This window comes from Olea europaea, chromosome 13, assembly GCF_002742605.1.
Source record: "Olea europaea var. sylvestris chromosome 13, O_europaea_v1, whole genome shotgun sequence".
Classification (NCBI taxonomy): Eukaryota; Viridiplantae; Streptophyta; class Magnoliopsida; order Lamiales; family Oleaceae; genus Olea; species Olea europaea.
In genome coordinates, this window is record NC_036249.1 from 28,091,994 (window position 1) to 28,105,150 (window position 13,157).

The window sequence follows — 13,157 nt, forward strand, 5'->3', positions numbered from 1 at the left end:
TCGAGCCAATGAAATGAGGCTTCCGATTTCATGATAACTTTCGGTTTTTTCATTTTCGACGAATTCCTAGTCTAATTCGATTTAATCGAGCCAATGAAAAGTGGCTTTTGATTTCATTATAACTTCGGGTTTGTTCGTTTCTGGCGAATTGCTGGTCTAATTCGATTGAATCCAGCTAATGAATGTTGTTTTTGATTTCATGAGAACTTTGGGTTTGTTTGTTTTTGGCGAATTGCTAGTCTAATTCGATTGGAATCGAGCCAATGAAATGTTGTTTTTAATATCAGGATAACTTCGAGTTTGTTCATTTTAGGCGAATTACTAGTCTAATTCGATTGGAATCGAGCCAATGAAATGTTGCTTTTGATTTTATGATAACTTCGGGTTTGTTTTTTTAGCGAACTACTAGTCTAATTGGATTGGATTCGATCTAATGAAATGTTGTTTTTAATATCATGATAACTTCGAGTTCGTTCGTTTTTGGCGAATTACCAATCCTATTCGATTGGAATCGAGCCAATGAAATGTGGCTTTTGATTTCATGATAACTTCGGGTTTGTTCATTTTCGGCGAATTGCGAGTCTAATTCGATTGAATCGAGCCATTGAAAAGTGGCTTTTGATTTCATGATAGCTTCGGGTTTGTTCGTTTTTGGCGAATTGCTAGTCTATTTCCATTGGAATCGAGCCAATGAATAGTGGGTTTTGATTTCATGAAAACTTCGAGTCTATTCGTTTTTCGCGAATTACTAGTCTAAGTCGATTGGAATCGGGCCAATGAAATGTTGTCTTTGATTTCATGATAACTTCGGATTTGTTCCTTTTTTTACGAATTGCTAGTCAAATTCGATTGGAATCGAGCCAATGAAAAGATTTTTTGATTCTATGAAAACTTCGAGTTTGTTCATTTTTGGCTAATTACCAGTCTAATTCGATTGGAATCCGGCCAATGAAATGTGGCTTTTGATTTCATGAAAACTTCGGGTTTGTTCATTTTCGGTGAATTGCTAGTCTAATTCGATTGAATCGAGCCATTGAAAAGTGGCTTTTGATTTCATGATAGCTTCAGGTTTGTTCGTTTTTGGCCAATTGTCAGTCTAATTCATTTGGATTCGAGCTAATGAAAAGTGGTTTTTGATTTCATGATAACTTCGGGCTTGCTCATTTTTGGCGAATTGCTAGTCTAATTCGATCGGAATCGGGCCAGTGAAATGTTGCTTTTGATTTCATGATGACTTCGGGTTTGTTCGTTTTTGACAAAATTGCTAGTCTAATTCGATTGGAATCGAGCCAATGAAAAGATTTTTTGATTCCATGAAAACTTCGTGTTTGTTTTCTAAATTTTTTTCAATTCCTTGTGTTCTTGTGTCCAGAAGGTTTTCTTGTTCTTCTGATCCAAAAATTTCTCAAAAATCTTCAAATTCCGTTTCTGGGCTCAATTTTCCCCCGAATCAGTTTTCGTTTTCTTTGTTAGTTTTGTTATTGATTTTCGGATCTAAAAAAAATTTTACTTTTTATCCGTACGGTACTGTTCATCCATACAGTAAAAAAAAACTTGTTAAATATTATTGATCTGTCCAATACCAACTTTTATTATTCATTATCATTTCTAAATTACTTGGTCACATTAAATCTTTCCATTCCTTCAATTCAAGTCAAGCTTTAAAAGTTTTCTTTGAGTCCTTTGTTACAATTATTGAATCACATCCGGTTTAGGGAATTCTACACGAATTGATTGATTGATTGAGTTCATTGATTGTTCCTAGAAGCAATTGTTGAAAGAACTGAGTGGTAAAAGGCAGAGAGTTGAGCTTAATAGAGGGTAAAAGCCCTTGTGTGTGTTTTCGAGTGACTTTTGGTGAGGCAGTAAAATAAAATCTTTAGTGTTAGGATGTCAGAAAGGGCAGAATCAAACTCAAGCCGACAAGGCAATAATAGCAATGTATCGGAGGATTTAGTGCAAAGGTTTGAGAGGGCATTTGGAGATGTGAGAGATAGGTTGGAGAAGCAGGAGGCTTGGATGAATAGATTAGATACATCGGTGGCTAATCTTAGTCGGAGGCATCGAGTGGATATATCTAATGCCAGAGGACCGGATAGATGGGAGCCTAGGAGGGAAAGGCGAGAGGAGTATAGATATGGGAGTGACATGGGTGAAGATGAATTTCACGGTGTTGAGATGGGAAGGATGAGGAATAGAGCCGATAGGTTTGACAGATGGGGTTAGAATGATCGCGAGGAGGAGTTGGATGGAAACTTGGGAAATATAAAAATGACAGTTCCTTCATTCAAAGGAAGGAGTGATCTCAAGGCATATCCTGGATCACATCATCCCCTCTCTCTTCGAAAGGATTCAACCTCGACTCCAAACCTTGATCACCCAAATTGTATCCTTTGTTTTCGATCATGGCAATCACATGGAATGGTCCGTCACCTCTTGGATGAAACTTAGACCTCTTTTGAACCCGAATCCTCCTCTTGCTTATAAAAACCCAGTCTCCTTCACATAGATCAAAGTGCACTCATCTCGGCCGCTTCCTTTTGTAAGTTTGAGATACTCCAAATAGAACTTCAATTGTTAAATCACCTTGCTTTTTCCTTGTCCCCTCTTGCCTAAGCAATTTTAAAAATGAAACTTCGAATGGCTTCAGCTTTCCCAGCATTTCACTTTGGCATTTCAAGTCAGTGCATATGAACTCCTTCCACGGCAACTTTTGTACCTCTTTGAGGATCACAAATTCAACTGATGGTAATAAAGGCATTTCCAAGCTAAGATGCGGTTGTTGATTAATTTCTCCCACAATTTGATATCCAATGCCCGGGTTATATGGAATCCCAATTGGCTCATCGTCATGGACTAAATCTCCGATAACCTGCAAAAATGGAATGTCCAAAATAGGGAGGGAATTATTACTTTCTAATAAAGCCTCCTCAACTCTTTCATTTTCATCCAAGCTCACTTCCATCACTTCATTTACCTCCGAAGACCCTATTCCATTTTCCACTTTTAATTTAACCACTTCTTTATTCTCATTTTTACTGTCGATCTCCTTTTTATTTTCTTGTGGCTCATCTACTTTTTCATCACAACTGACCACCTCACTATTTTCTCTAGAGCTCTCGTTTTGTGGAAAATTTGTCTCACCTTTTTCCATTAGATACCCATCTCCATAATGTCTACTAGGCTTCTCCCTAAATTCTCGCTCACGCTAATCTGGTATATAAAAATAATTAGGCGCATATCGCTTCCTCATTATAGTTCTCAATTCATCCCAAGTTCCAATACGCCTATCTCCATTCTTCTGCCTAGATTTTGTCAACTGATCGTACCAAGTAGTTGCATAACCCACAAAAGTGTACATAACTAACTTTAATTTTCTCTCATCGGAGTAGTCATGGCAATCAAACACTAATTCTACCCGTTCTTCCCATGCCAAGTATGCCTCGGGATCGTCCCTACCCTTAAATCGCGGAAGTGATAATTTGCCATTTTCCACATTCCTACCAACACCGTATCCAACACAATTTATATCCCGTTCGCCAAGCCTATCACCTCTATTTTTCATTCCCCACAAATCAACATCAACCAATGCATCCCCTCTACTACAATTGTCATTTGCATCACAAATTTTTGTCCTAGGTTCCTGTCTCCTCACATCGAACCTCTCATCACATTCATCCCAATGAATATTTTTCAACTTCACATCCAGTCCATCTAATTTATTTCCCAACCTATTCTCCATATCCATCAACATTTTCTCCAATCGCCGCATCACCGTTTCAGACATAATTCAATTGGGTTGTGGGTGAAACTTGTGAATTTTCAAGGACTCAAGAATTGGATAGAAAATTTGGAATGAATTATGAAAATTCAAGGAGTGGTCTTGAATTTCTGACTGACTGGACTAGACAATTTGAAACTTTAATATTAATTCAAGGAAGTGGCTCTTGAATTGGAATTCGACGCAATAACAACTTTTTTTTAACTCAATTTTTTTGGAATAGTAACCCGACTTGAACAGTAACCCGGATGAACAGAATTTTTTTTAAATGAAGTGAACAGTAACTCGGAACAGTGATTTTTTTGACTCACTAGACAGAAAACTCGACTACGACGCTAACGGAACAAACGGAATAGGATTTGGATGTCAAATTAGCCCAAAAACAAGATTAAAATTTTTTTTTTTTATGATTTTTACGGATCAAAAGACTCTAAACATTACTGGCTCCAAGAACAATTAAAAAAATGAAAACTGACTCAACAAGAAAAGAAAAAGATATAACCTTGATCTTGGTGCCTAAAGCTCTGATACCAAATGATGCGAACCCAATCAGCAAGATTGCAATTGAACCCACAGGATATTGAATCAGATCCCAAGAACGCCAATAGGACCAAGTTTATAGATTTGACCCCAAAATAGTGAACCAAACAACCCAACAAGAATGTTACTTGAAAGACCTCTTGATCACATGATTGAAGAAATCACACCCGGATTGTGGATTTGAACCAATAAAAGATGAATAAAAAAACCCAACGGTAATGTTGACGTGAAAGACCCCTTGATTACACAATTCAATGATTCAATCCAATATTTTGAACACCACAAGATGATTAGTCTTGATAAGATCGCCCCATTCAATTTAATGAACAAGATAAATTTGAAGCAAAGCTTCGAAGAGGAAAATCTCTCATTAATTCATAATCCAACTTAAAAATTACAATATGAAATAAAATCCCTCTTTATAGTGAAACCCTAAAGAATAATTAAAAGAAAAAGAAATAAAATAATAATAAGCTATTTTAAAAAGGAAACTAATATGAAAAGATATCAAGAACCGGCTGGAATAGAATTTCAATCAAATTTAGGTAACGTACGGAAATTGGAAACCTCGACTTCAGAATTTGTCCATGAGACCGCATGGTTGAGAAGGGTGGGATCACATAGTCTAGTTGGAATGCTCATGTGAATCCCTACACCATGCTGTGTGGTCGCATGGTGCGACCGCATAGAAGTTCGACTGGCTTCTTTCATTGCCTTTGTTTTTCCAGCTGCTTGACTTGGTTGCTACAAGTTAAATTGGCTTCAACCCAATTATCAACCTTGGACTTTGGATTGCAAGCTTCATCCTCTTGTACCCCTTTTCTTGAACCAATATTTTCATAGCTTTGTTGACCCAAATTACGCTTGACTCGTGACCTTCGCTCCTTATCAATATACTTCAATTTCTTACAAGTTCGAGGCGTATCCTGGATCAAGGGCAAAGTAAGTGAAACAAACGATGGGATTGCTCGTTCAAAAAACCATTGATGGAACCATGTTCGGGACTCAAAATGGAGCAACTTTCAATTTGGATCAATTTGTTATTAAGCGACGAAAGTGGAGGCTGAAGACAACACCATGCGGCCGCACAGGTAAAATCACATGTGACCGTACACATGCATACCGAAAACCAAAAGGCTAATTCTTGTTGAACCATGCAACCGCATGGATTTACACCATGCGGCCGCACAAGCTAAAAAATTGGTGAATTTTCTAATTTTGGCAAAATTTCCTAGTTTCGATAGAATTCTTATGAAATTAAATTATTACCATAATTTGATGGTTTTGGACATTTTTATTCATTAGTATAAATAGGAGATTAATTTTAATTGTAACAACTTTTGAACTTTTGACTTTGAATTAATATTATAGAGAGAGAAATTTCTTCTTTCAATTTATTGTTCTTCTTGAACAATCTTGGAACTTATCAAGATTTAACTTCTTGTGGCATTCTATCAATCGAATCATGGGTTCTTTTAATTGTAATCAAGGGGTTTTAGGTTCTTCGCTAATCTAGGGTTTCTTGGTTCAATTCTTGGGGTTCAAGATCCAAAACCGGGTTAGTATTGGCGTTCTTGGGTTCCGCATCAATCTCGTTGTGGGTTTCATAGTTTCCATTTCTACGGGATTCGTATTAGCTGGTATCAGAGCTTTGGCTCCAATTTAATCAGGATATATCCTTTGTTTTCTAATTTTTTTCAATTCCTTGTGTTCTTGTGTCTAGAAGATTTTCTTGATTCTTTGATCCAAAAGTTTCATCAAAAATCTTCAAATTTTGTTTCTGGGCTCAATTTTTGTTTTCTTTGTTGGTTTTGTTATTGATTTTCGGATCTAAAAAAAAAAAGAAAAAAATTTACTGTTCATCCATACGGTACTGTTCATCCGTACAGTAAAAAAAACTTGTTAAATATTATTGATCCGTCAAATATCAACTTTTATTATTCATTAGTTTCTAAATTACTTGGACACATTGAATCATTCCATTCCTTCAATTCAAATCAAGTTTTAAAAGTTTTCTTTAAGTCCTTTGTTACAATTATTGAGTCACATCCGGTTTGGGGAATTCTACAAGAATTGATTGATTGATTGAGTTCATTGATTGTTCCTAGAAGCAATTGTTGAAAGAATTGAATGGTAAAAGGTAGAGAGGTGAGCTTAATAGAGGGTAAAAGCCCTTGTGTGTGTTTCGAGTGACTTTTGGTGAGGTAGTAAAATAAAATTTTTAGTGTTAGGATGTTAGAAAGGGCAGAATCAAACTCAAGCCGACAAGGTAATAATAGCAATGCATCAAAGGATTTAGTACAGAGGTTTGAGAGGGCATTTGGAGATGTGAGAGAAAGGTTGGAGAAGCAGGAGGCTTGGATGAATAGATTAGATACATCGGTAGCTAATCTTAGTTGGGGTCATCGAGTGGATGTAACCAATCCCAGAGGACCGGATAGATGGAAGCCTAGGAGGAAAAGGCGAGAGGAGTATGGATATGGGAGTGACATGGGCGAAGATGAATTTCACGGTGTTGAGATGGGAAGGATGATGAATAGAGGCCATAGGTTCGATAGAAGGGCTCAGAATGATCGCGGGGAGGAGTTGGATGGAAATTTGAGAAATATAAAAATGATAGTTCCTTCATTCAAAGGAGGGAGTGATCCCGAGGCATACCTAGAGTGGGAAAGGAAGGTTGAAATGATCTTCGAGTGTTATGACTGCTCGGAGGAGAAAAAGGTGAAGTAAGCAGTTTTGGAGTTCAGTGACTATGCAATTTCATGGTGGGATCAAGTGATTACTTCACAACGTAGGAGTGGGGGAAGACCAATTAGCACTTGGGAGGAATTGAAGTCATTGATGAGAAAGAGGTTTGTTCCTAGCCACTATTACCGAGAGATCCATCAAAAACTACAAGGTCTATATTAAGGGTCGAAAAGTGTAGAGGACTATCATAAGGAGATGGAAATACTCATGATTAGGGCCAATGTGGTGGAGGATTGGGAGGCTACCATGGCACGATTCTTGAATGGGTTGAATGGGAAAATTGCCAATGTAGTGGAGTTGCAGCATTATGTGGAGTTGGAAGACATGTTGCATGTGGCTATGAAGGTAGAGAGACAGCTGAAGAGGAAAGGGGCAGCTAGGCAGCCGTTAGGAACTTCGAATGTTAATCCATCTTGGAAGCCAGGGTGGAACAACAACAACAAAGGTGATAAGGCTATACCTAAAGGTTGGAATGAGTGGCAGAAAGGGAAAGAAGAAGGTGCTAGCAAAACAGTACCCAAAACAGATTCACAACCATCAAGGAATCGAGACATCAAGTGTTTCAGATGCTTGGGGTCAGGGCACATTGCTTCTCAATGCCCAAATAAATGGGTAATGGTTTTGTTGGATAATGGAGAGGTGGTGAGTGAAAGTGAAGGAGAGTTTGAGGACATGCCTACATTGGAGGACGTTGAAGAAGAAGAAAAATTGGAGTTTACTGTTGGGAAATCGTTGGTGTCAAGGAGAGCTCTTAACACTCAAGTTAAGGTGGATGATTCGGACCAGCAGCGAGAAAATATATTCCACACACGTAGTTACGTCAACGATAAGGTATGTAGTATGATTATTGATGGTGGGAGTTGCACGAATGTAGCTAGTACAACTTTAGTTGAGAAATTAGGACTAAAATTGTTAAGACACCCTAGGCCTTATAAGTTGCAATGGTTGAATAAAAGTGGGGAAGTTAGGGTGAATAAAAGAGTTTTAATTAATTTCTCAATTGGAAGTTACAGTGATAAAGTAGTATGTGATGTGGTGCCTATGCATGTGGGTCATATCTTGTTAGGAAGACCATGACAATATGATAGAAGGGTCACGCAGGATGGTTATAGGAATCGTTATAGCTTTGTCAAGGATGGGAAGATTATTACTCTTGCACCATTAACACCGGTACAAGTGTATGGAGATCAAATCAAGCTGAAAAGTGAGGAAGACGAGAGAATAAGAGATTCAGGAAAAAAGAGAGGCAATAGTGAAACCATCAATAAGAGAGAAAATAGTGAGGTGGCTGAGAGTGGAGAAAAGAGAGAGAAGTCACATGAGCGGAGAAAAAAAAGAGTCAGTTGAGAGGAGAGAAAAAGAATCAGCTGAGTAGAGAGAAAAGCCAAAGGTCAACTTCTATGCAAAAGAGAGTGAGTTGAAAAAGGCTATAAGCGATAATAGGCAAATGATATTGTTAGTGTACAAGGAGTCCCTCCTCAATTTTGAGGATTCTAACACATCCCTCCCTAGTTTGGTTAAGTCTTTATTGCAGGAGTTCGACGATAAGTTTCCTGAGGAGATGCCAAGTGGATTGCCACCAATCAGAAGCATCGAGCACCAGATTGACTTTGTACCCGGAGTTGTCATACCGAATCGACCAGCTTACCGAAGCAATCCCGAGGAGACGAAGGAGCTTCAAAAGTAAGTGGAGGAGTTGATGAGCAAAGGTTATGTTAGGGAGAGCATGAGTCCATGTGCTGAACCTGTTTTGCTGGTGCCTAAGAAGGACGGGACTTGGAGAATGTGCGTGGATTGCCGAGCTATCAATAATATCACGGTAAAGTATCGTCACCCAATACCTAGGCTAGATGATATGCTTGATGAGTTGCATGGTGCTTATATTTTTAGTAAGATTGATCTTAAGAGTGGGTATCATCAAATTCGCATGCGGGAGGGTGATGAATGGAAAACGGCGTTTAAGACTAAGTATGGATTGTATAAATGGTTAGTTATGCCATTTGGACTCACTAATGCACCGAGCACTTTTATGCGTTTAATGAACCATGTTTTGTGTGCTTTTATTGGGAAATTTGTTGTAGTTTATTTTGATGACATCTTAATCTATAGCAAAAACCTAGATGAGCATTTAGAACATTTAAATTGTGTGCTTGTTGTGTTGCGAAAGGAACAACTATATGCTAATTTCAAGAAGTGCACATTTTGCATGGATAGAGTTGTTTTCCTAGGATTTGTGGTTAGTGCTAATGGGGTGGAAGTCGATGAAAAAAAGATAAAAGCTATAAAGGAATGGCCAACACCTAAGACTATAACTGAAGTTAGGAGTTGATAAGTGTGTTTTTACACACTTATTTGGTTCACAAACATGACTTAAACATGGATAAAATCGTTGAATTGTGAATTAATCCAGTTAAATTCATGCATTGTAGGTAATTCAATGGAAATTGTGGAATTCAGGAGAAAAGAGCCGAAGAAGGACCAAAACGCAACAATTTGATAGTTCGAGGATCAACAGTGCAATTATTGAGAAGTTGAGCTAAATGCAGAATGAGAGTAAAACATGCTGAGTATGAGCTCAATGACAAAGCAAAACAATTGGAAGAAGAAAGTATTGAAGAGGGACTGAAATGAAGACAATTGAAAGTTGGAGGACTAAAGTGCAAATACTCAAAAGATGTGCCGAATGAGTGGCATGAGATTTGATGGTGTCAATCATCAATTGGAAGATAAAATTTGTTGAAAAGATGAAGAAATCGAAGAAAGAAATCAAGAGAAGCAACAAGGAAGTTCAGGGACCAAAATGTAAAAATCACATAGATGGTTATATCTATGCGACCGTATAGTGTAACCATCTATGCGGTCGCATAGATGGAGGCAGGGAAAATTGTTGGCCAGTTCATTTGATCTATGCGACCGCATAGTTTCCTTCTATGCGGTCGCATAGAAGAAAGTTCGGGGGGATTTTCTGCAGTTTCCTTTTTCGATTCCAACTCCTTTCTTACCTAATTTGGGCACGCTATATATACCCTAAAACACGTCCAGAACTAGGGTAGATGATTTTGGGAGAAAAAAGGCACATAATAACATCAAGATCCAAGAGTTTATGCAAGAAGGGGGAAGATTTCATCAAGATTGAAGATTTCAAGCATAAATTTTAATAGGGTGATGTCTTCTCCTTTATTCAATCTTTGTAATTTTCTTCAAAACATGATAGGCTAATTTTTTTGTTCATTAGGAATTTGATGATTTAAATTTCCATTATTTCATTAATTCAACAATAGTTTCGATTGGACAAATGTTTGATTTATATGATTTGAATGCTTCCATAATTATTTGGCCAATTATTATGTGATTGTAGATGATTTGTTCTTTGCATTCGAAAGAAGGGGAATAAATTCAATAGAATATAAATTGACATAGGGTCCGATAGGGGATGGAAACTTACCTCTATGCTTTATGCAATTCATGAAGATGTTCATAAAAAGTCATGCATTCTTGTACATTGCATCATCCATAGAAATATAGGCTGGTGGTGTGTAAGAGTAGATTCAATATATATCGAGAGAGTGTATTGGATAATTTAGGAACATTGAATTCGGATTTTGTTCCATCGATTCGTTGAATTTGTGAAATTAGGGTTTTTAATAGTCAATTGGGGATTCGAGTTCTTAATGATTTCATTTCGATTCATTTCAATACATTAGTTCTAAAATTGCATATTTACATTTCAGTTGCGTGTTTATTTCATTCGATTAGTGAAATTTCGAAATTAGGGTTTCCAATTTTGAAATTAGGGTTTTCTTTGCAATTAGGGTTTCAAATTGGGGATTTCTTCCAAAATTAGGGCTTTTCACATTTAAATCAAATTTTCATTCAATTAGATTCGGTTAAGGTCATATTAGTCTAATTAGAGCTAATTCAATCCTCGTGGGAACGATACTTGGACTCATAGTCCATTTTAGTACTTGTTAACGAACCGTACACTTGCGGTGGGTTTTAAAATCGAAAAGAAATATTTCGTGAACAGGAGTTTTCATGGATTGGCTAGTTTTTATAGGCGATTTGTAAGAGATTTTAGCACCATCACCACACCATTGGTTGAAATAGTAAAGAAAAGTATAGGTTTTCATTGGGGAGAATCTCAAGAAATTGTATTTAACACAATTATGGATAAGCTATGTAAAGCACCTATTTTGGCATTACCAAATTTTGATAAAACATTCGAGGTTGAGTGTGATGCATCAGGAATAGGTATAGGAGTAGTGTTAATGCAGGAAAGGAGACCTATTGCTTACTTTAGTGAAAAGTTGAGTGGGGCAACATTGAATTATCCGACATATGACAAGGAGCTGTATTCACTTGTTCGAGCATTGGAGACTTGGTAGCACTACTTATGGCCAAAGGAATTTGTGATACACACCGATCATGAATCTTTAAAGCATTTGCAAGGTCAAGGTAAGTTGAACAAAAGACATGCGAGATGGGTGGAGTTTATCGAGATATTTCCCTACGTCATCAAGTACAAACAAGGTAATGAAAATATAGTTGCTAATGCGTTGTCTCAAAGATACGTGCTTTTAAATTCATTAAGTACTAAATTACTTGGTTTCGAGCATATTAAGGGCATGTATGAATCTGATTGTGATTTTTCTAATATTTATGCTTCATGCGACAAAGGTACATTTGATAAATTCTATAGGCATGAAGGATATTTGTTTAGGGAAGATAAGTTGTGCATTCCTAATTGCTCTTTGTGTGAATTATTGGTAAGGGAAGCACATGGGGGTGGTTTAATGGGACACTTCGGGGTTCAAAAGACTTTAGACATCTTAGGGAAACATTTTTATTGGCCTAAAATGCGACATGACATAGAACAAATATGTGGAAAGTGCATAACTTGTAAAAAGGCTAAGTCTAAGGTTCAACCCCATGGTTTGTATACTCCTTTGCCTGTACCTAGTGAACCTTGGGTAGACATATCTATGGACTTTGTGTTAGGTTTGCCTAGGACAAAAAGGGGTCGGGATTCAATATTTGTAGTGGTCGATAGATTTAGTTAGATGACGCACTTCATACCATGTCATAAAACTAACGATGCTACTAATATTGCAGACTTATTCTTTAGGAAAATAGTACGTTTACATGGAGTACCTAAAAGTATAATGTCTGATAGGGACGTGAAGTTTTTGAGTCATTTTTGGCGTGTTCTGTGGAGTAAGTTAGGAACTAAGTTATTATTTTCTACAACTTGTCACCCACAAACAGATGGACAAACTGAGGTAGTTAATCGAACTATGACTCAACTACTTAGGACAGTAATCAATAAAAATCTGAAATCATGGGAAGAGTGTTTACCGTTTATAGAGTTTGCATATAATCGAGCTATACATTGTACTACTTCATTTTCTCCTTTTGAAATTGTTTGTGGTTTTAATCTACTAACACCTATGGATTTAATACCTTTGCCTATGCATGAACGAGGTAACTTGGATGGGAAACGAAAAGTCGAGATGGTGAAAACACTCCATGAAAAGGTCATGATGAAGATCGAAGAGAAAGGAAAGCTGATTGCATCAAAAGCAAATAAAGGAAGAAGACGCGTTACATTTGAGCCCGGAGATTGGGTCTGGGTACATTTCAGAAAAGAGCGTTTTCCAGAACAGAGGACATCAAAATTGCAACCACGAGGCGATGGACCGTTTCAAATCATCGAGAGGATCAATGACAATGCATACAAAGTGGATTTACCTGTTGAGTATAATGTTTCAGCTACTTTTAATGTATCTAACCTCTCTCTATTTGATGCAGGTTTAGATTCGAGGACGAATCCTTTTGAAGAGGGAGGGGATGATATGATCCGGGAGTCAAGCCCGACGAAGGCAAGTTCGAGATGAGACCCGTTGATAGTTGATGGTGGACCAATGATGCGATCAAGGCCAAAGCAAGTGAAATAAGCGATGGGATTGCTCGTTCAAGAAACCATTGATGGAACCATGTTCGGGACTCAAAATGGAGCAACTTTCATGTCGGGTCGAAGGTCGAATCAACTTGGATCAATTTGTTATCAAGCGACGAAAGCGAAGGCTGA

At 37.5% G+C, this 13,157-nt stretch overlaps 1 pseudogene; it reads left to right on the forward strand.

Annotated features, from left to right (window-relative positions):
• The first annotated feature begins 6,934 nt into the window (after positions 1–6,934).
• On the forward strand, positions 6,935–12,810 carry LOC111408273 (annotated as a pseudogene).
• The last annotated feature ends 347 nt before the right edge of the window (positions 12,811–13,157 follow it).